Source organism: Dasypus novemcinctus, chromosome 24 (assembly GCF_030445035.2).
Source record: "Dasypus novemcinctus isolate mDasNov1 chromosome 24, mDasNov1.1.hap2, whole genome shotgun sequence".
NCBI lineage: Eukaryota > Metazoa > Chordata > Mammalia > Cingulata > Dasypodidae > Dasypus > Dasypus novemcinctus.
Genome location: NC_080696.1, coordinates 27386694 through 27411191, shown reverse-complemented (window position 1 = coordinate 27411191; position 24498 = coordinate 27386694). Strand labels below are relative to the sequence as shown.

Sequence of the window (24498 nt, the reverse complement as noted above, 5' to 3'; positions counted from 1 at the left end):
TATTATAAATTAAGTAATATAAATTATTTTATTCACATAAGACACTGATGGTTCTTGAAGTTAAAATACAGTTCAACAACCAATCCAATGTCCACATAGAAAAGGTGGCATTGGATTGGGAAAAGTGGACATGGTGGCTGATGGGTATGGGGAAAGGCAGGAAGAGATGAGAGGTGGAGGCGTCTTTGGGACATGGAGCTGCCCTGGATGGTGCTTCAGGGGCAATCACCGGACATTGTAAATCCTCACAGGGCCCACTGGATGGAATGGGGGAGAGTATGGGCCATGATGTGGACCATTGACCATGAGGTGCAGAGGTGCCCAAAGATGTACTTACCAAATGCAATGGATGTGTCATGATGATGGGAATGAGTGATGCTGGGGGGGGAGAGGTGGGGTGGGGGTGGTGGGGTTGAATGGTACCTCATATATATATATATATTTTTAATGTAATATTATTACAAAGTCAATAAAAAAAAAAGAAAAAAAATACAGTTCAAATACTTAGTGAGCAGCAGATCAGGACCCACACATATGCAGATTTACTACTATACTTTATGTTCTGTTTCTTTGAGTGCTTGTCTATCTTTATGAAAACACTATACTTTGTCTTGATCACTGTAGCTTTATAATATACCATGATATTATATAGTGTAATTTCTCCAAATTTGTTTTTATAGAAAGCCTGGAACTTACCTAGACCCATTTTTTTTTACATAAATATGTCAATATAAATTACTGTTTATAATTTTTCCCAGTTTAGAAATTTTGGGGGGATTGCATTGGCATAGAGATTAATTTAGGGAGAACTGAAATCTTAATATTGTTGAGAATTCCAACAAAGAGCAAAATATTTCTTTAATTGTATTAAAGTTTTTTCATTCTCCCAACATAATTACAGTTGGCAATGTCCATGTCTTGCAACATTATATGTCACAATTATCCACAAATATGTAATATTTTGATGCTATTTTAAATGACTGTTCTGGTTGAATTGTGTTCTCCTGAAATTTATGTTCTACTCTTTATCCCTTTTCCAGTGACTGTTACCTTTTTTGGAAATAGGGTCTTTGAAGATGCAATTAATTGTGATGAGATTAATATGGGTTATTCTGGGATATAATAGACTGTGACCTTCTCTGAAGAGGGAAATTTGAACACAGAATCTGAATTGGGGAAGAATGCTATGGGAAGATGGAGGTAGAGCTTAGCATGATGTGTATAACCCAAGGTTCACCAAAGATTTCCAGCAACACCCAGAAACTAGATGATTCAGGGAAGTATTCTCACAATAGGTTTTTGAGGGCTCATGGCCCCAATGACAAATTGTTTTTGACTTTTAGTCTCCACCATGTTAGACAATAAATAGCTGCTTTTTCAAGCAACCTAGTTTGTGTATTTTGTTATGGTAGTCTAAGAGTGATACTCTAAAAATTCAATTACTGGTTATTGTTATAAGTATAAAATTTAAGTTTATTTTTGTATATTGCACTTATCCTGAAACCATGCTAAATTCTCTAAAGTAAAAAAGGCACCTATATTTGCTAAGAAGTAACTTTGTATTTACAGATGATATGATAATTTATGTAGAAAATCTGAAGGAATGTCTAGACATTGTTATAAGTTACAATTATGAGAAATGGTGGTGTAATAGAATTAGATCTGGAAGTGTTTGCATATACTAGGCTTTATTTCTTCTTCAATATTTACTATAAGGAACTATTATGTTGAAGGAATCCCCTTCCCCTTCCTTCTTTCCCATTGTGCAATGCTGAAACAAGCTGCTTTCTGATAATGCAGCCCTTTGGGTATGTGTGAAGGCTGTGGGCTGCAGAGCGTGCACCTATAAGAGCTTGACAGTGAGGGCCAGCAGGCTAATCTGGGCCAGCAGCCATTGCCTCAGCCTGTGTCCATTTATCTTAGCTAAGAGCAAAATTTGCTTCTGAACGCCCACTTGCTTCCAGCCCCCTATATAAGCCTCTGAAAACCGCAGCTCAGGGCCCAGAATTTGGAGACCGAACTCTCCTCCGGGTCCGTTCATGCGATAAACCTGAATTCCTCACTCGAGTGTCGCTTGGGTTTTTTAGCTGGACCTAGACTTCTTCCACAACATTTGGTTCCCTGACTAGGAAACCCAACCGAGCAGGCCTGTTGTGCCTCCGGCTTGGGGAACAGTGGACGTGGCTGGCGGTGATCTCCGGTCAAACAAGGTAGGTGCCACCTGCTTGATAGGACCTCCTTCTGAGGAGTTTCATGCAGAGCCACATGCCTGCGATCTGGCCCGACTCAGTGGAGAGAGGGACCAAATGGTGCCAAAAGACCCCAGAACAGGTAAGAACCCAGGTGTCAAGTCCAGTCCCAATCAGGCCCGTCTCCGGACGAAAGAGGAGACTGATCACCTCCTAGCTTCTCAGGTAGTGAGAACACAGATCAGGGCAAACCCGGGGGAAGTTATGTTTAAACTCAGAGTGAAAGTGTGAGTGAATGAGGATGGCCCCTGTCATAACAGTGTGTGGCTCCACGGCTTGCATGACAGAATCTGAGTGGGCCCCAACCTGCATTCCACCACTAAGTCATATGGCATAATGGCCAATCTGGACCCTACTCAGACTCCTTATCTAAGATGAGCCTAAGTTCTTGCAAGAGATGTGGACAGGTGGGCATCTGAGAGGCCTCAAAAGGTGCACCCCAATCCTTTGTCTGTCTCACATCACTGACACAGGAATGGGTTCATCACAGTTGAAACCCACCATTTTGACCTGCATGCTTAGAAACTTTAAGAAAGGTTTTTCTGGAGATTATGGCATCCAGATGAGTTCAAAGAAACTCCAAACACTCTGTAAAATAGGGTGGCCAGCTCTCAGTATTGACTGGCCTTCAGAGGGGTCCCTGGACCTATCCAGGGTTTGTGGGGTATGGTTAGTGGTCACCAAAGATCTGGGGCACCCTGACCTGTTCCCCTACATTGACTCCTGGTTAGAGATTACCCAAACACTGCCCCCGTGGGTCCGATTATGTGCTGGGAAGAAGAGAAAGAGTTGAATTTTAGTAACTCAGGAGGTGAAGCTCCAGAAACTGATCATTCACCAAGGACCAGCAGAAGAGGACCCCCTGCCTCTGCCACCATCATATGCCCCTACTGCACTGCTGCCCATCCGAACTCTGGTGCATTACCTGGCCTCCAAGAGACTCTCCCTCCTTCCATCTCTCCTCTGGGCCTGGACCCATGAGCAGACCCTCCTGCTGTCCCCCCACACACACACCAGCTACCATCTTGGATCACATTTCCACTTCGGGGAAGACTCAGGAACCCTGGTGGCCAGGAGGGTCTGGTAAGCTCAACCAGCCTTCCAGGTGCCCCTCCAGGAGACAAAGGCCCACCCCATCTGGAAGAGAATGGAACCCTCCAGTCTGGCCAGCCTATTCTCTATTATCAGCCCTTTACAACCACAGACCTCCTGAATTGGAAACACTACACCCCCTCTTACTCTGAAAAGCCCCAAGCCCTCATTGACCTCATGGAGTCCATTTTTCAGACCCATTGTCCCACCTGGGATGACTGTTGCCAACTCCTCCTAACTCTGTTCAATACGGAGGAGAGACAGCGAGTTCTGATGAAGGCCCAGAGGTGGCTGCAGGAGCACGCCTTACCCGGCATCCTGGACCCAGAAGAATGGGCCCAAACGACAGTCCCAGACACCCAGCCCAACTGGGATTTCAGCACTGAACAAGGGTAAGCCTCACTCCAACACTACCAGGAGGCAATCCTTTGAGGGGTCCAAAAGGGTGCCAAATGGCCCATGAACATGACAAAGACAACCTTGGTTGTTCAGAAGCCTGAGGAATCTCCAGGGGACTATTATGAACAGCTCTGTGAGGCCTTCTGGGTTTACACTCCTTTTGATCCAGAAGCTCCAGAAAATAAGAGGATGGTGAATGCCACTTTCATCTCACAGGTAGCTGCAAACATCAAGAGGAAGCTACAAAATCTCAATGGCTTTGCAGGCATAAATATCACCCAACTGCTAGAGGTCACGAACAAGGTCTTTGTCAATCGGGATCAGGTCACTAAATGGGAAACCAAGAAGAAGCTAAAACAGCAGGCATCCTTACTGGCAGTGGCCCTGGGAAAACCTAACCCTGTTGGACAAGAAGGCTGCCCAGGAAAGGGTGGACCAATTCCAAGAGGGACCCACTGGCCAGAGACCAATGCATCGACTGCAAGGAGAGTGGACACTGGAAAAATGAGTGCCCCCAGAAGACTCAGATGCACCAAGGAGACACTCTGAGAGGAAAGTATCAGCCTGAGTCCCAGGACCATCTGATCAGACTGGCAAACTTGGACACTGAATAGGGGCGACTGGGCTCATTGGACCTTGGCCCCCATGATTCCATGGTCAGGTTACAAGTTGGGGGCCAGACAGTGAACTTTATGGTAGACACTGGTGCAGAGCACTCTGTGGTCATGACTCCCATCACCCCGTTCAGCAAAAAGACTGTTAACATCATAGGAGTGATGGGGGCACCAATCAGACTCATGACCGTTTTGCCAATTGAGGACCTGCCAGCTCAGCGACCACAAGGTGACCCATGAATTCTTATACCTGCCTGAATGCCTGATCCCCCTTCTCAGAAGAGATCCTTTGACCAAACTGGGGGCTCGGATCAACTTCGAACCCGGGGGCCCACAACCCTAAGCCTTAGGACCAGTCTCACTCTCCTAGTTTCCATTCCCCAGGATGAAGAATGGAGACTACACTTGGATGAGTGCCTGATCCAGAACCTAGAGGAGTTACAAGAGCTATTTCCCAATGTGTGGGGAGAAAATAACCCCCCAGGGATGGTACAGAATCATGAGCTGGTCATCGTCAACTTAAAACCCGGGGCCTTCCCGACCTGACAAAGACAATATCTGATTCCATTTGAGGTGTGGGTGGGCACAACTGAGCATGTAGGCTGCCTAAGGAAAGAGGAGATCCTATCTATCGAGAGTCAGTCACCCTGGAACACTCCTTTACTAGCAGTAAAGGAGCCAGATGGGACTGGATATTGACCAGTGCAGGACCTAAGGGCTATCAACACCACCATCTTCACCCTGCACCAAGTTTCCCCCAACCTTTACACTCTACTGGGGCAGCTGCCATTGGAATCCACCTTGTTTACTTGTCTAGACCTGAAGGATGCCTTCTTCTGCCTATTACTGGCTCCCGTAAGTCAACCTCTGTTTTTGTTTGAGTGAGAGGATCCCAATACTAAAAAGAAAATGCAACTGACCTGGACCTGGCTCCTGCAAGGCTTCAAAAACTCCCCCACACTCTTCTGAGAGGTTGGGCAGCAGACCTGGCAACCTACCCCTGGGAGGACTACAGGTACACCCTCCTATGGTATGTTGACGATCTCCTGCTCACCAGTAGAACAAAGGATTGTTGGGAAGGGACCCAGGACCTTCTCCAACTCCTGACACAAACTGTGTACAAAGTGTGCTGGTGAAGTCCCAGATCTGCCAACAATGGGTCAATTGGGATTCAACCTGGGGTTCAATATCATGCAGGGGCAACAGACCCTTGGACCCAAGGCGAAGAAGCTGATCTGCCCCATCCTGACCCCCACACAAAGAGGTGGCTCCATGAGTTCCTTGGAGTGGCAGACTTCTGCCACATCTGGATTCCCAGATATGCAGTAATAGCCAAGCCTCTCTATGAAGCTTTAGCAGGCACAGGGAGGGACCCCCCCATCTGGGGAGAGGACCAACAGCCTTTTAGGAAATCAAAAAAACACCTTGGATGAGTACCGGCCCTAGGACTCCCAGATATAACTCAGGAATTCAACCTGTTTGTGCATGAGAAAAACAAGGTGGCCTTGGGGGTCCTCACACAGATGGTTGGGCCTTGGCAAAGGCCCATTGCTTACCTCTCTACACAGCTGGACTTGGTAGCTGCTGAATGGACACCCTGTCCAAAGGTCTTGGCAGCCACAGTGACACTTATTAAGGAAGCTGACAAAATGATGCTCGGACAGGTTATCCATGTCATGGTCCACCACACTGTCACTGCCTTGATGAACTCACATGGACACTGGTGGATATTCAACCCCAGCTTGTGCACTACCAGGGCTTGTTCTCTGAGAATCCCAGATAACCATAGAAACTTTGTGCAACCCAAATCCGGCAATGTTTTTACCCTAATAAAATGTAACTTCCAAACACAACTGCATAGAAGTGATGGAGGAGGTCTACGCCAGTCGCCCAGACCTCCAAGACAAACCACTTCCTTCCCCAGAGCAAATGCTATTCACTGATGTGAGTCACTTCATTAAGGATGGAAAGAGATGTGCAGGGTATGAGGTCACCACTGTTGAGGAGGTAATAGAAGCAGTGCCCCTCCCCAAGGATGGTCGGCACAGTGGGCGGAGCTCTGGGCACTGGTCAGAACACTGCAGTTGGCCAAAGGATAAACTATCAACATCTACACTGACTCAAAGTATGTGTTTGTGGCCATCCATATACATGGGGCCATTTATAAAGAAAGAGGCCTCTTAACTGTGAGGTGGAAATGAATCAAGAACAAAGAGGAAATTCTTCAGCTGCTAGAGGCAATCTGGGAGTCAGCCAGGGTAACTGTCATCTACTGCTTAGGACATCAAAAGGGCAAGGACATGGTCACCCAAAGGAACAGGTTTGTGAATGAGGCTGCAAATCAAGCAGCAGAAGAAGGCTGTGGAAAGTTGGCCCTGAAATTCATCCCACAACTGTCTCTCCTGGAACAAAGGGCTGACCCACTGATTTACACCAAAGGACAACAGGACTGGACTGAGGGAGAGGGAGGAAGCTAAACTTCCAAAGGAGCTTGAATACTCCCAGATAATCAGGTCTTCATGCCCAAGGGAGCCATCCAGGCCCTTGTCAAACAGTACCATCAGTTCACTCACCTGGGAAAAACTGCACTGGAGATGCTACTGGGCAGTTACTACTGCATAGCATGACTGGCCTCCCTCTGTGCCACCATCAGCAACCAGTGCCAGGTTTGCACAAAAAACAACTCTGTGCAGAGCCCCTGCATTCAAGCAGGAGTCCAACACACAGGTACAGCCCCCTTTGAAGATGTAGTAGTGGACTTTACAGAAGTAAAACCCAGCCGGGGGTATAAATACCTGTTGGTAATAGTATGTACTTTCTCAGGTTGGGTAGAAGCATACCCCACCCACACCAAGAAGGCAAGAGAAGTAACTAAGGCTTTACTCAGGGAAAGAGTTCCATGGCATGGGTTGCTAATGTCAATAGGAAGCGACAATGGCCCAACTTTCATAGCAACTGTAGTCCAGGAACTGCCAAAAATGTTGGGAATCAAGTGGAAACTCCATGCACCTACAGGTCCCAGAAGTCAAAGAAAGTTGAGTGCATGAATTGGACCCTCAAAACCACCCTAGCCAAGGTCTGCCAGGAAACTGGTCTCCCTTGGGTGGACTTGCTTCCCTTAGCCCTTCTCTGGGTGAGATGTACCCCAGGACCAACTGGTTATTTACCCTTCAAGATCTTATTCGGTCAACCACTCCCTATTCTTCGGGCATTTAAGGGAAACTCTAGGCTCCTAGGGGAAGCCAGCCAGGATGCTGTCCTCCAGCAGCTGGTGGTGGTGGGGGGGGGGGGGGGCAGGATCCTAGCCAAGATGCACAAAACTGCTTTGTCTCAGAACCTTATTCCCCTGGGACACCCAGTTCACCTCTACCTATGTGGGGACAAAGTCTGGGTTAAAGACTGGAAGAAGAAAACCTTCCTGGACAGGGCCACACACAGTGATCCTTTTAACCCCCACTGCTCTTAAGGTTGCAGGTGTTGTCCCTTGGGTCCAACATTCCAGAATCAAAAGGGCACATCTCAGTGAAGGGCCAGCCGACTGGGTAGCTCAGCCTGTGTCCAATCATCCCCTGAGGGTGTGAATCACTTAGAAACCCCAGACCTCAGCCATGCATAACAACAGCTGAGCTGGACTCCTTTACCTGGTGGAGCCTATCTTTGTACTACCTACTGACTGTGACATTTGGAGTAGGGCTCACTGCTGTGGCCCCCATGAACTGGACTACTGGGAATAGGGTCCTGATTGCTATCGCTTACTGGGGCATAGTAGGATGCTTCATTACCTTGATTTACTTCTGCTTCCCCTACTAACCTGGTCCCTCAAACCCCCAACTCACTGGAAGTTATAGATTAGTAAGGTCTGGAGAAGTCAGAGAGTCCTAAATGCCTCGACCCCTCTTCCAGCAGGGGCCACTTCTGCCTCTGTTTTGTTTGACATATGTTTGACACTAAGGGAAAAGTCTGCCATAACTTGTGGAGAAGGTCATTCAGGATGCCCTGTTTATGTCACCTATGAAAAGTATCTGTGCAAGGAGTCAGGTGGAGAACACTTCTGCAGTGATTGGTCATATCTGATAGCAGCCACTGCACCCTAGGGACCGTCGTGGGTCCCACACAACTCCCACTAGCTGCAGAACATCCCCAACCCACCGCAGTGTAAACAGGCTGGGGGTTACCATGGGTGGGTACCTTGTGTCCAGGCATATCTCACCATTTTATAATCAGTATGACACCTTTCAGAGAACTCAGGTAGGGGAAAGACTCAGCCTAGGAATATATGTCTCAGCAGGTAAACACCCAGGTGACTTTATACTAATTCAGCTAGTTCAGGTGGCCCTCAGTTCAAGAAGCCCCCTCCCCTGGAAAGGTCCTACAAAGGTAAGTGAGGCCACCCAAAAGCTGGAGGCTAGACTCAGGAAGATACCCTGAAATATACTCCTGAGCCAAGTCCAAAATTTCCATCAGCTCCTGAACAAGACTCTGTCCAGTGTTGCAACCTCTTGCTGGTTATGTGCTTCTCCCAGACTGACCATCTTTCCAGTACCCATCTCTGGAGACATAAACCCACAGCTCAGGAGCAACTCGGAAGCGGACAATAAACCCCTTCCCACCCATGTGACTGAGTCCCCGGAGGAATGACTCACCTGTATGAAATAACTCTGGAACCAAGCCCCACTCATGCACCGGCTGCCCTCTCCCTCAGAAAACCTGACTGTAATGCCACTCACCCATTTAAAGGAACCAGATGGTGTGCCAAGAACTCCACCCTCTGGGTCTGTGGCACTCAAGGGTACCAATGCTTGCCCCCAGCAGGCCAAGTCATATGCTACCTAGCTTGGCCTGTACCATCATTTTTGGTATATGGGAACGAACTGTCTGGAGAGCTCTCCCGAACTAAGCAAGCACTACAGGCGACCCCTATACTCCTAGGACTGGGGATAGCTGCAAGTGTGGCAGTGGCTGGGATCTCTCTGGCAGTAGGTCCACAGGACTTGCAAAACCTGGCATGGCAAACATTGAAGGACCTCGAGGATGTAAAAGGGGCTCTCCATGGGATTCAGTACCAAATAGACTCACTCGCAGAGGTGGTGCTGCAGAACAGATGAGGATTAGACTTGCTGACTCCTAGCCAAGGGGGGATTTGTCAAGCCCTGGGAGAGGACTGCTGCTTTTATGCCAACTCCTCAGGTATAGTCAGGGATAAGATAGCTGTGCTAAAAGAAAGAGCTAAAGCCCATTTAGATAATGCTTACCAGGCAGCCGCCAATGGAAGCTACCTGCAATATGTCCTCTCCTGGATATTGCTGTTCATGTCGACAATAGCCGTGGTTTTCTTCCTCATAATCTTTGGTTCATGCATCCTACAATACCTGTTATGGCACATCACTTCTGCTTAAATGACCTAAAGCACCAAGTAAAGTCTCAGGTGAAATATCAACCACTACGCACAAGGGAACAGTAGTCTGTGTCAAAAGGTGATGCTCTGCAAAAATTATTGGGGCATCAAAAGGGGGAATGTTAAAGGAATTCCCTTCCCCTTTCTTCTTTCCCATTCTGTAAAGCTGAAACAAGCTGCTTTCTGATAACGCAGCCCTTTGGGTGTGTGTGTGGCTGCAAGGTGCAGAGTGTGAACCTGTAAGAGCTTGATTGTGTGGACCAGCAGGCTAATCTGGGCCAGCAGCCATTGCCTCAGCCTGTGTCCATTTATCTTAGCTAACAACAAAATTTGCTTCTGTACCCCCACTTGCTTCCTGCCCCCTATAGTCTCTGAAAATTGGAACTATGGGACCCAGAATTTGGAGACGGCATTCTCCTCTGGGTCCGAGCGTGAAATAAACCTGAGTTCCTCACTTTCTCCAAGTGTCTTTGGTTTTCGGCCAGATCTAGACTTCTTCCACAACAATTAAACGCTCTGGATAGTAGATTTCATGCTTGGAAGATTTAAGATAAATTTTTTTATTTTTTTGAAAGAAATAGGGCCAATAAGATTTCCCATTGTTTTGTTTTGTTTTTTGAATTTTGTTATCCTATATCATTCAAGGTATGTTTCCATTCTATTTAAATTGTTGAACTTACTAGACTTGATAAATTCATAACATTTCCTTAGCTTCATTTACAAATCAATGGTCCTATAGAGTTAACCACTATGATAAACAAATAAGGGGACCCCTTTCATCACTGAGAGGCCGGCTGAGTGACACGTGGGACTTAGCTTGAAGCAGGCCCTTGAGACAGTTCTGTCAACAGTTCCCAAGGGAGTGAACCTTGGGCTACCGCCCAGAGAGCCTGCGTGGAACTCACCAGCGTCTGAACGACATCCAGCCTAGGGAGGTTGGAGTAGAAGGAGCGAAGAAAGACCAGGCCGGCATTCCAGCGGAACTGTCTCCAAGAGGCATGTGGTCGGCGCTGAACAGACGTGTGTGGCTCCAGTAGTTAGACGTCCGTTTCTCCCATTTATTTTCCAAACGGTTACCAAGGCCGTCAAAGAAAACCCAGAGAGGCGATCTCTTCTGGTTGTGGACGCACTTCTGTGTCCTGGAAGGAAGGAAGGAAGGGGCCAGAGGGAGCCTGCGTGCCCCACTAGCCGCGCGTGCCCGATATGTCAGGCTGCCCCTGCGTGTGAGCCAGTCACCTTCTCTTTTACCCAAACAGGGTCTCTGTGCCCGGTGGGACCAAGTTCACCAGCACCGGGTCCAGTGGGCATTACAATGCACCTCTGTCCAAAAGTCTTTTACTGGTCCCCAGTGCCCTTTCTCTTTTACTGACCCTCCTCCTGCCACAGTCAGTTCTTCGGCTATGACCTCCAAGCACTTAAGTGACTTCCAGATTTGGAGGTTGATGTCCGGAAGAATAATGTGCCTTCATTTGAAAGATACTGCAGTAGTCTTTTTTTTTTTTTTTCCTTTTCTTTTTTTTGCCATGGGATTTTTTTATTTTTATGTTGCAATTTTAATGTAATTCTTTTTTTTAATTGATTTTTTAAATTCATTTTTAAAAAATATTACATTTAAAAAATATGAAGTCCCAACGCACCCCCCTCCCCCCCCACACACTCCTCCCACAGCATCACTCTCCCCCATCATCATGACACATCCATTGCATTTGATTACATCTCTGAGCATCTCTGCACCTCATGGTCAATGGTCCACATCATAGCCCACACACTCCCACGTTCCAGCCAGTGGGCCATGGGAGGATTTACGATGTCCAGTAATTATCCCTGCAGCACCACCCAGGACAACTCCAAGTCCCGAAAACGCCTCCACATCTCATCTCTTCCTCCAATTCCCCGCACCCAGCAGCCACCATGGCCACTTTTTCCACACCAATGCCACATTTTCTTCAATTACTAACCACAATAGATCATGAATAGAATATCAGTGAGTCCACTCTAGTCCTTAGTCTATTCCTCCATCCTGTGGACCTTGGATTGGTTGTGTCCATTCCACATCTCTGTCAAGAGGGGGCTTAGATTCCACATGGATGCTGGATGCAATCCTCCTGCTTTCAGTTGTAGACACTCTTGGCTCCATGGTATGGTGGTTGACATTCTTCAACTCCATGTTAGCTGAGTGGGGTAAATCCAATAAACCAGAGTGTAGGAGCTGAAGTCTGTTGAGGCTCAGGGCCTGGCTATCATCATATGGTTGGTCCAGAGATTCAGATCCCCTAGATATATCTTAAACCCCAGCACCAAATACAATTCTGGTAAAGTAACAGGAAAGGCTCGTGAAAAGAGATCACATCTGAGTCCAGCTCTGTCACGCAGAAACACCAACTCCAAAGAAGGGCCAACTCACATGGCACTGAACTCCATCTGCCATCACCATAAAACCTGTGGGTCTCTGTAGCACTCAGAAGAACCAATACCTGGGGTTGTATCTACTTTATCTGTCTCTGGGACTCTGCTCAGGTATGCATAAGGGCAACCCCTCTGATAACCTCCAGGCTCTTTTTTAGAGACTCATAGCCATATAAACTCCTTTGTCCTTTCTATTTCCCCCTTGATTTAGGTCAAAAAGCATTTTTAACTCCTATTATTATATGTAGACAGGGATATTCTGCTGGTCCGAGTTGAACCTTTTATTCAAGGTCATTTTATAGTTACGTCATTAGCTGGTACTTGGTAGTGATCCCTCGGCACCAGGGAGGCTCATCCCCGGGAGTCATGTCCCATGCTGGGGGGAAGGCAATGCATTTACATGCTGAGTTTGACTTCGAGACTGGCCACATTTGAGCAACACAGAGGCTCTCAGAAGGGAACTCTTAGGCACACTGCTGCTCTAGGCCTTGTTCTTATTTCAGGTGCACAGGCTCACAAGCATAGTCATTAGTATCAGGGGCTCACTGTTGGACCCTCATTTCTTCCTGGTCCTTGCTGTTGCACCTGGGGGACTGCTGCTGCTCCCCTAGGGACTGTGACAGAGCCCCCTGCCTAGGAACCCAGCACCCCCCCAGCTGTTGTTTTTAATTGTTTCCACTATGAATATATCCAAACATTTCCATGACCCCAGACACATGCCCTGTAGAATTCCCTGTCAACCATATGTCCCCTGTCAATAACATCCCACAACAGTATTCCTCCGCTGCCATTGTTGAACCACTCTGTGATCCAAAACTTCCTGAAAAGTGAAGCCCAATATAAAAAATGGAATATAGCAATGAGTTTAAAGGTTAGATATGGAATACATATTAATTTGGGAAAATTCTACATCCTATCTTTTTCTTTTCTTTTTTCTAATTATTAAGCTTATCTTCACAAGAGTTTTAGATCACAGTAATTCATATATACAATATACAATACTCCCACATATCCAATATAAAACCTTTTCCCTTCCACAGCAATAATCTTTTAACATATTCATACCATATTTACTGAAACTGATGTACAGATATTGAGACAATAGCTTTCAAACAAGGTAACATTTGTGTTTACATTGTGGTTTATACTTTAAGCTATACAATTTTCTAAAATTTTAGTTATCCTATGTTTTACATTATGATTTACATTATTAGCCTATCGGCCCCTATATATTTTTGGTGTAATAGTACATGTTTTATATCCATCCTTGCGTACTCTTGTGAAACACTTCTATTGCCCTCACAGTTACATTGGTTCCATCTATGCCATACCTATTTCCCCCTCCCCTTAGGGCCCACAGTGACAGTCAATCTTCATTTCTTGAAGAGCCATGTTCAGAGATACTTGCAACAGTGTTGAAGGCTTGACATGTTCAACTGCCCTAATGTCCTGGGAGACACCATTTCTCTTGAGAGCTGCAGTTCCCTCTATTTGATGGCACCAGTCCTCCCCAGGATGTGGGTATATCTTCAATCTCATTATATGGGTCTCTACCCAATGATATAACCCACTCTGGCAAAATGAGCATTCACGTATTCCCTTGGAGTCTGTTCTACATCAGATTATCCCCTTTAAGTATCTTAAACAGGTAACTTTCCTTATTATATTTTGAAAAGGTTTTCTCAGCATTATGCTCTTAACGAACACCTGACAATCTCTTATGTTTATATGTTGCCCCACCCTCCCCCCAATTTTTTGGGCAGTATTACCCATCCACCAATCCCTAGCCCCCCTCAAGCCTGCAAAGCCCCACCCAAAGGTAACCTATGCCCCCATTTTATCCCTTCCTTGTACACATACTTACCTCTAGCTTATCATAGATTTCAACCATGTAGATGTCAGCTTACATCCTTCCTCTACCCCCCAATTTCCTGTAAGCCTATCATCCAGTCTCTAGCTCTCTGAGGCAGTTTGGTATACTTATTTCATATCATTGAGGTCATGTAGTATTTGTCCTTCAATGCCTGGGTTGCTTCACTCAACATAAGGTTCTCAAGATTCATCCATGTTATCACGTGTGTTTGTAGTGTATTTGTTCTTAAAGCCGGGTTGTATTCCATTGTATGTATATACCACATTTTATTGATCCACTCATCTGTTGATGAGCATTTGGGTTGATTCCAACTTTTGGAGATAGTTAACAATGCTGTTATGAACCTTGGTGTGCATATATCGGTTAGTGTCCTTATTTTCAGTTCTGTTGGGTATATACCAAGTAGTGGAATTGCTGGGTCATATGGCAAATCTATGGTTAGTTTTTTGAGAAACCGCCATACTGTCCTCCAGAGTTGTTGGATCCTTCTGCATTCCCACCAGCAGTGGATGAGTGTTCCCATTTCTCCACATCCTCTCCAGCATTTGTATTCTTCTGTTTTTGTCATAGCTGCCAATCTTATGGGAGTAAGATGGTATCTCATTGTAGTTTTGATTTGCATTTCCCTGATATCTAGAGATTTGGAGCATTTTTTCATGTGCTTTTTAGCCATTTGTATTTCTTCTTTGGAGAAGTGTCTGTTTAAATCTTTTTCCCATTTTTTAAATGGGTTGTTTATCTTTTTATTTTCAAGATATAGGAGTTCTTTATATATACAAGTTATAAGTCTCTTATCCGATATATGGTTACCAAATATTTTCTCCCATTGTGTAGGCTCCCTTTTTCCTTTCTTGACAAACTCCTTTGAGGTGCAGAAGGCTTTAATTTTGAGGAAGTTCCATTTATCTATTTGTTCCTTTGCTGCTCGTGCTTTTGGTGTGAAGTTCATGAAACCATTTCCTATTACAAGGTCTTGTAGATGTTTCCCTACACTGCTTTCCAAAGTCTTTATGGTCTTGGCTCTTATATTTAGGTCTTTGATCCATCTTGAATTGAGTTTTGTATAAGGTGTGAGATGGTAATCTTCTTTCATTCTTTTACATATGGATATCCAGTTCTCCATGCACCATTTGTTGAATAGGCCATTCTCTCCTAGTTGAGAGGGTTTGGTGACTTTATGGAATATTATATGGCTATATATATGAGGATCTATATCAGAACTTTCAATTTGATTCCCATTGGTCTGAGTGTCTCTCCTTATGCCAATATCATGCTCTTTTCACTACCGTAGCTTTGTAGTATGTTTTGAAGTCAGGTAGTGTGATTCCTCCAATTTCATTTTTTTACTCAATATATCTTTGGCTATTCAGGGACTCTTTCCTTTCCAAATAAATTTCATGGTTAGTTTTTCTAGTTCCTTAAAGAATGCTGTGTTGATTTTTATTGGGATTGCATTGAATGTGTAGATCACTTTTGGTAGGATAGACATCTTTTTTTTTTTTGCTTTTTAAAAGGGTATTTATTTGGTAGAAGCTTACAGTTACCAGTCCATAAAGCACAAGTTATTTCCCTCACCAAAGTCTGTTGCCACATGTTGAAGCAAGATGTCTGCTGACATATGCAAAGGTTCAGCCTTCCTAGGTTCCTGTCCTCCTGGGACTTGTTTCTCTCTGGGTTCAGCTTCTCTGCTCACTCCACAAGTCTAGCTGTACACTAACAGACAAATGGCTGTCTCTCTTTCCAGGGCCTCTGCTGTGTCCCATTGAGCCTTCTCTTCTTCCTCACATATCTGCTTCTCTATGTGTTTTTACTTCCCAGACTCCAGGATCAAAACTCCAACTTCCCTTCCCTGCAGTGTGGTTTCTCTGTGAGTCCCCCACCCACCAAAGGGTGGGGATCAGACATCCTACTGATGTGGCCACATAAGTAGGATAGATATCTTAATAATATTTAGTCTTCCTATCCATGAATAGGGAATATTCTTCCATTTATTTAGGTCTTCTTTGATTTCCTTGAACAGTCTTGTGTAGTTCTCTGTGCATAAGTTCTTTACCTCCTTAGTTAAATTTATTCCAAAATATTTGATTTTTTAATTTACTATTGTAAATGGTATTTGTTTCTTGATTTCCTCCTGAGCTTGCTCATTATTGGTGTACAGAAATGCTACTGATTTTTGCACATTGATCTTATAACCTGTGACTTTAATAAACTCATTTATGAGTTCCAGATGCTTTGTTGTAGACGTCTCAGGGTTTTCTATGTATAAAAGCATGTCATCTGCAAATAATGAAATTTTGACTTCTTCCTTTCCAATTTGAATGCCTTTTATATCTGGTTCTTGCCTCAGTGCTCAATCAAGTACTTCTAAGACAATGTTAAATAGAAGGGGAGATATTGGGCATCCTTGGATTTTAGGATTTCACCATTGTAAATGATGTTGGCTGTGGGTTTTTCATATATACTCTTTATCATGTTCAACATATTTCCTTGTATTCTAATCTTTTGGAGTATTTTTATCAAGAAAGTGTGCTGTATTTTGTCAAATGTTTTTTCTGCATCTATAGATATAATCATGTGATTTTTTTCCCTTCAATCTGTTTATATGGTGTATTACAATGATTGATTTTCTTATGTCAAACCATCCTTGCATACCTGGAATGAATCCCACTTGGTCATGGTGTATAATTCATTTAATGTGTTGTTGAATATGGTTAGGAAGTATTTTGTTAAGTATTTTTGCATCTAGGTTCATTAGAGAAATTGGTCTGTAATTTTCCTTTCTTGAGGTGTCTTTGTTTGGCTTTGGTACTAGGGTAATGTTGGCATCATAGGATGAGTTCAGTAATGTTCCTTCTGTTTCAATTTTTTGGAAGAGTTTTAGCAGGATTGGTGTTAGTTCTTTCCAGAATGTTTTGTAGAATTCACCTGTGAAACTGTCTGGCCCTGGGCTCTTCTTAGTTGGGATGTTTTTAATGACTGATTCTATCTCTTTACTTGTAATTGGTTTATTGAAATCAATTTCTTCTTTCATCAATATAGGCTGCTTATGTGTTTCTAGGAATTTGTCCATTTCCTCTGAATTGTCATTTTTGTTGGAATATAGTTTTTCAAAGTATCCTCCTATGATAGTCTTTATTTCTGTGGGGTCAGTGGTGATATCTCCTTTCTCATTTCTTATTTTGTGTATTTGCATCTTCTCTCTTTTTTTCTTTGTTAGTCTCGCTAAGGTTTTGTCAGTTTTATTGATCTTTTCAAAAAACCAGCTCTTGGTCTTGTTTATCTTTCCAAGTGCTTTCTTATTTTCTATTTCATCTTGGTCTTGTTTATCTTTCCAAGTGCTTTCTTATTTTCTATTTCATTTAGTTCTGCTCTTTTCTTTCTTTCTTTTCTTTCTTTCTTTCTTTCTTTCTTTCTTTCTTTCTTTCTTTCTTTCTTTCTTTCTTTCTTTCTTTCTTTCTTTCTTTCTTTCTTTCTTTCTTCCTTCTTCCTGTGGGATTACTTTGTTGTTTTTTTACTAATTCCTCCAAATGTGCAGTTAGTTCTTCAATTTTTGCTCTTTCTTCTTTTTTGATGTATGAATTTGTGGCTATGAATTTCCCTCTCAGTACTGCTTTTGCTGCATACCATAAACTTTGGTATGTTGTTGTTATCATTATCATTTGTTTCAAGGTAGTTACTGATTTCTTTTGAGATTTCCTCTTTGACCCACTGTTTTTCTAAGAGTGTGATGTTTAATTTCCATATCTTGGTGTGAAATCTTGGCTTCTGGCCCTTGCAGATTTACAGTGTCACTCCACTGTGGTCAGAGATATTATTTTGTATGATTTCAATCTTTCTGAATTTATTAAGCCTTTCTTTACAGCCTAGCATATGGACTATCTTGGAGAATGATCCATGTGCACTTGAGAAAAATGTATATCCTGCTGTATTTGCATGTAATGATCTGCATATGTCTATTAGGTCCAGCTCCTCTAATATACTGTTCAAATATTTTGTTTCTTTAGTGATTCTTTTTTGAGATGTTCTGTCCAAATTTGATAGTGGTGTATTAAAATCTCCCAATATAATTGTAGAGGCATCTATTCTTTCACTAATTTTTTCCAGTGTTTGCCTCACATATTTGGAGGTGCCCCTGTTAGAAGCATATATATTTATGATTGTTCGTTCTTCTTGATAGATTGTCCCTTCACTAATATTAGTATCCTTCTTTGTCTCTCACAATTGTTTTGCATTTAAAGTCTACTTTGTCTGATATTAATATAGCTACTCCTGCCTTTTTTTTTTTTTTTTTTTTTTTTTGGTTACTGTTTGCTTGTAAGATTGTTTTCCAACCATTCACTTTCAGCCTCCATGAATCTCTGGATCTAAGATGTGTCTCTTGTAGACAGCATATAGATTGGTCATATTTCCTTATCCAATGTCCCAGTCTGAATCTTTTGATAGGTGAGTTTAATCCATTGACATTCAGTCTTATTACTTTCAAGGAATTATTTATGTTAGCCATATTTTGATTGGACTTGTGTTTGTCATATTTTGTTTGTTTTTTTCCCTTCTCTTTTTGTCTTTTTTGTTGCTCTTACACTCTCCTCCAACTCTGCCTGTCCTGTTTTTTCCTTTCTTCCTGCAGAACTCCCTTTAGAATTTCTTGAAGGGGAGGTTTCTTGTTGGCATACTCTTTCAGTTTCTGTTTATCTGTGAATATTTTGAACTCTCCATCATTTTTGAATGCTAGTTTAGCTGGGTAGAGTATTCTTGGTTGGAAATTTTTTTCTTTTAGTACCTCGACTATATCATACCACTGCCTTCTTGCCTCCATGGTTTCAGATGAGAAATCAGCACTTAATCTTATGGAGCATCCCTTGTATGTGATGGTTTTATTTTCTCTTGCTGCTTTTAGAATTTTCTCTTTGTCCTGAGCATTGGATAATTTGACAAGTATATGTCTTGGGGTGGGCCTGTTGGGCTTTATGATATTTGTGGTGCATTGTGCTTCCTGGATATGTACATTTGTCTCAGTAGATTTGGGGAGTTTTCAGCCATTATTTTCTGCAATACCCCTTATGACCCCTTTCCATTCTCTTCTCCTTCTGGGATGCCTATAATATGTATGTTTGTGCTTTTTGCATGGTCATTCAGGTCTCTAAGTCCTAGCTGGATTTTTTCTCTCTTTTTTTTCTGATCAATTCTACTATCTGTTTGATTTCTGATATACTGTCTTCCATGTTGCTAATTCTCTCCTCTGCCTCTCTAATCTGCTGCTATTTACTGTGAGTGTATTTTTGATTTCTTCAACTGTGGTGTTCATTCCCATCATATCTGTTATCTTTTTGCATATGCCTGCAATTTCCTCTGCAAGTGTTTTCTTCATATTGTTAAACTCTTCCTTTACTTCATTAAGTTGGTCTCTAATATATGTTCTGAGATCTTTAATTACTTGTCTGAAGTTCTGCTTTTAATGTAATTCTAACTTTGCTTCCTTAGATAACAACTTGCTTTTCATGATATTACAATAAAAATTCCAGCAATACTTTTTTTTAATCTTTTTTTAGATAGTCTATAGAATCATAACTTTAAAATTTTTAAAATAAATCAATCCATTGACACATATTAATAAAACATAAAGCCACCCAAAGTGTACAATCAGTGGTATTCAGAATAATCACATAGTTGTGCACTCATCATTTCATTTTATAGCATTTTTATTATTCCAAAAATAAAAAATAAAAAAACAAATGAACAACAAAAAAACAATCACCTCTCAATTTCTCTATGCTTCCCCTGCAGTACATAGTTACTATACTGTTTCCTTCTCTCTAGTTTATTTGTGTTTATATTTTATAAAACTGTTTTATATATGCAATATCACTCATATTCATATTTTACATGAGGTTTCACTATATTATACAGTTCCATGTTACATTCTTTTACTTTCCTTCTAGTAATATACATAACCTTAGACTTACCCTTTCAATAACTGCCATACCCATATAATAACTCTGCTAGTTACAAACACTATGATGTGCTGTCTCTGTTTGTATTTATTTCCAAAGATTTACAAATAATGTTTTAACCAGTTCTGCACAGATTAACCTCAGCTTTCTATTCTCTACCCTACTTCTAGTTTCTGGTGATCTATATTCTAATTATTAACTCCACAGGTTTATACAACATATTTAGCTCATAATGCACAATCATACAGGTTTTGTCCTTTTGTGTCTTGCTTGCTTCACTCAACATAATAGCCCCCAGTTTCATCCATGTTGTCATATGCTTCATGACTTCATTTCTTCTTACAGCTGCCTAGTATTTCCTTGTATCTATACACTATAATTTGTTTATACATTCATCAGTTGATGGACACCTGGGCTGTTTCCAACTTTGGCAATTGTGAATAATGCCATGATAACTATTGGTTTGCAGATGTCTGTTTGTGTCACGGCTTTCAGTTCTTCTGGATACATACCTAGGAATGACATTGCCAGGTCCCATGGCAAGTCAATATTCAACTTCCTTAGGAACTACCAAACAGTCCTCCACTGTGACTGTACCTTACTACATTTCTGTCAACACTAAGTGTTCCTCTCTCTCCACATCCTCTCCAACATTTACAGTTTCTTGACTTTTTGATAGTGACCATCTAACAGGTGTGAAATGATATCTCATTGTAGTTTTGGTTTGTATTTCCCTAATCCCTAGTGACATAGAACATTTTTTCATGTTTGTTTGTTTATTTTTTGCCATTTGTATTTTTTCTTTGGACAGTTGTCTTCTCAAATCTTTTGCCCATTTATTAATTGGGTATTGTGTCTTTTTATTGTTGAGTTGTGTTATCTTTTTATATATCATGGCTATTAAACTCTTATGAGATATGTGATTGCTTTTTCCTTTCAGGCTGCAGCACCCCTTTAGTATCTCTTGTAATTCTGGTCTTAGGTAGCATACTGTGAAGACTTTGGACTCGCCCTGGTTTTTGAAGGACAGTTTTTCAGGCTACAGACTTCTTGGTTAGCAGTTTTACTCTTTTTGTACCTTAAATGCATCATAACAATTACTTATTGCCTCCATGGTTTCTGATGAGAGGTCAGCACTTAATCTTATTGAGGTTCCCTTGTATGTGATTTTTAAAAAATTAATTTTTTGAAGTATATCACTCATACATAAACATGCATAAACAAATACTGTATAATAATAGTTGTGAGCTTACAAAACAAACATATATAACATCATACAGGACTCATAACTCACATTACCACCAATAACTTGAATTGTTCTTAAATCTTTTTAACTAATGATTAAAGAGCAGTGTCAAAATATTACTACTAAACAAAGTGTTTTCCTCCCAAACAACCCTATTATTATTACCTTTATATCATTTATATATGAACATACATGAACAATTAATTGTATAGTAAAAGTTGTGAACTTACAAAGCAAACATGCATAACATCACACAGGGGTCCTATACATCAACCCTCTACAAATGGCTTGCATTGTTGTGAGAAGTTTGTTACAAATTATGAAGGAATATTTTCAAAATCTTTCTACTAATCATAGTCCTTATCTTACATTTCGTGTGTTTTCCCCTCAAACCATGTTATTTTTTAAATATATTTTTTTATGGCAGAAGTTGTAAACTTATAAAACAATCATGCACATGTGAAGAATTCCCAAACTACACCCCTCCATCAATAAACCACACTGTGGTGGAACATTTGGTACAGATAAGATAATTAGTTCCTACTATCACTGTGATTTTCGGTCAGCCTGACTTCCTCTCAGGCTGGAGGCAGTGTCAAAATGATAGCCACTGACCCCTTTCCAATTTGAGCTGCTTCACACCCCAGCTGTTCCTAGGGTTATATCTTAGACAGCTGAGTCTACCAATCAGTAACTGAAATTGGCAACCAAATGTCTAGTCCTCCGCTGTTTTGTGGAAATGGAGCTTCTTATTCTAGTCACAGAATAACACCTGGGGAGGCTCAGGCCTCCAGAGTAGGATAGTCACTGGCCTCTGTGTCTTGGCCAGTAATTTCCTGGTGAGGCTGGCACAGGTCCCTACCACTTTCTCCCTGCTGGACGTGGTGCTGGGACCTAGGCTATAGTTGCAGTCTGACCTCGATGGGAAGAAGCTGGTCCCTACCAGCCCTGGGATTTTCAGTCCACTCTGTTTCCCCTCATGCCAGGCATGGAGTTAAGATGGTGGCTATTGACCTCTTTCTAACTTGGACAGGCTTAAACTTCAGCTGTTCTCAGGATTATACTTTAGCCTACTGAATTTACTCATCAGTAGCTGGAGTTGGTGCCCAGCTGTCTCTTCTTCCCCCATTTTTTGAAAATAGAGCTTTCAATTCCAGTCATGGAACAACTCCTGAGGTGGCTTGTGCCTCCAGTAGAGGATGGGCACCGGCCTCCATGGCATGGAATGCTCTACTTATGAGTCTTCTCTGCACATGTGCAGTCTCCTTCCATTCCTTCAAGGATGTTGCAGGATCCACTTTTGGCCTTCCGGGGCCCCCATATAGGTACTTAAGCTGGTTTCAGATAGCTCTGGGTATTCACTACCTGCCCTATAGCAGGAGCTAACTCTATGAGCTCCGTACTCCACCACCATCTTGCTGGTTCTTTGTATGTGATCTGCAATAGTCCTTTTATTTAGAAGCTTAGGATATTTGAAAGAAGATATGGCAGCAGAAAATCTGCATCATTTTTGCTGGGTTCCTGGGTTTTGTCATCTTTGTTTGACTTTATATAGCTTTTTGAAGCTATGCAGTATTCATTTGTTATTACTGCAGCTAGTAATTTTTCTTCTGGATTCCTGGCACTTGTGCTTGCTTGCTCTATTTGTACCATTTTAATGCTCCATTTCAAGAGTCCAGGTGGTACATATTCTGGACCAGTTTACCATCACAAAGAAGACATTGATTTATGTATTGGGACTACAGCTTTTCACTTCTGGTTCCTACATCTGGAACTTATTTCTGGTATCTCATATAACAGCAATGTGTTAAAAGTTCGTCAGGTGCTCCGCATCCCCCACTGAATGGCTCAGTTATATTCTTGGACACTTGAACCCATCTTCTCATCTTGAGAACCGACCAATGAATCCAGAGTTGGGATGGAAGCAACAGTAGATATCGAGAGACAACAAAAAAAGGAGCTGCTTCATTGTCAACTGAGACTCTCTCCGTTTGCACAGGTGAGGTGACAAAGACAGCAGCAAGGAGGAATGATCAATTGGAATGATCAATTGGAATTGTCTTTTCCCTCCTTTACGTCAGTGATGAAATATAAACTATCAGGACGTTCAGCAGTCTGAACAGCAAGCATCTGCTCCTCAAGAGGTTTCTGAAGAAGAGGTTGCATGACACATGGAGATGGAATTTTCCAGATGTGATGCTTTGGAAGTCCTTAGAGTTTCAAATAATGACCTCAAAGTGGTGACCAAAGTCCTGCTACAGCAGTGGCAGTCCTGTGGCTCTGGCCAGGGGCCAGCCAGGTGCTGAGGTGTGACAGCAGGCAGAGGTGCCATGTCCAGAGAAGCCCAGGAGGACCAGGCACTTTCTGTAGCTACCATTTTCTCCTGAGTATGGGGTGATGCCTACTGCTTCCCTGTCCAAAACACCAAGATTAATACAATTGTGGTATTAAATATGTTTGTTGTTAAGTTAGCATGTATTTTCTACATTTTTATTGGATATTTTCCTTAATATGGAGAATTATACCTTATTTCTAAAGTGTGTTTAAAATGCATTAAAATAACAGATTTCTGCAAGTAGTTAAAAAGCAATCCAGATGGGAAATCACTGCTGTTGAAATATGCTTTTTATGATGATGTATTATCATTGTAATCTTAAAGGGGAAAAGGGCAGTGTTAAGAAATAGTATGTCAAATTATTTATTATGGCACTTCTAATCACTATTTTTTCTCAAATTTGTTATTAAGCCCTGGTGACTGTCCAGCACACAGATTTCATAGGAGATTAGCGATTTCTATCTGCTGTCCACAGAATTAACAAGGCCTTTGTGATAAGGGAGAAATAGGGAACTAAATCCTGTTCCACTTCATTCCAGCCCATTCCAGTCCAGGGATTTTCCCCCAGCTCCTTCTTCACACTTCTATTATTAATAATAATAAAGTGCTGCCCCGGCCCGTGGGACGGCAACGGAGACCGGAAACCTGCCGAGAAAGAATGGTGGGACAAGAGACACAAAGAATGAGAGCAAGACAGGGTTCTGATCAAACTGCAACTTTATTAAAGGGGGCAAAGTACATATACCCTCGGGTGGGGGAGGAGCGGGGAGTGAGGTAGTAGAGGCTAAGGATTGGTTGTTGCTGTCACCGGGGTGGGAGGCAGACCTTAGTTTCCCACCTTGGCCTGCGCACTATCTTATCAGCCTGGGCAGTGGCGGGAAGACAGAGAACAAAGAACTGAGGGGGAAGAAGAATGAGGAAGTAACAGGGCAGATTTG

At 42.5% G+C, this 24498-nt stretch overlaps 1 pseudogene; it reads left to right on the top strand.

The window, feature by feature from the left end:
- Positions 1-5509: 5509 nt before the first annotated feature.
- LOC101413907 (ubiquitin-associated domain-containing protein 2 pseudogene) lies at positions 5510-23531 on the top strand (annotated as a pseudogene).
- The last annotated feature ends 967 nt before the right edge of the window (positions 23532-24498 follow it).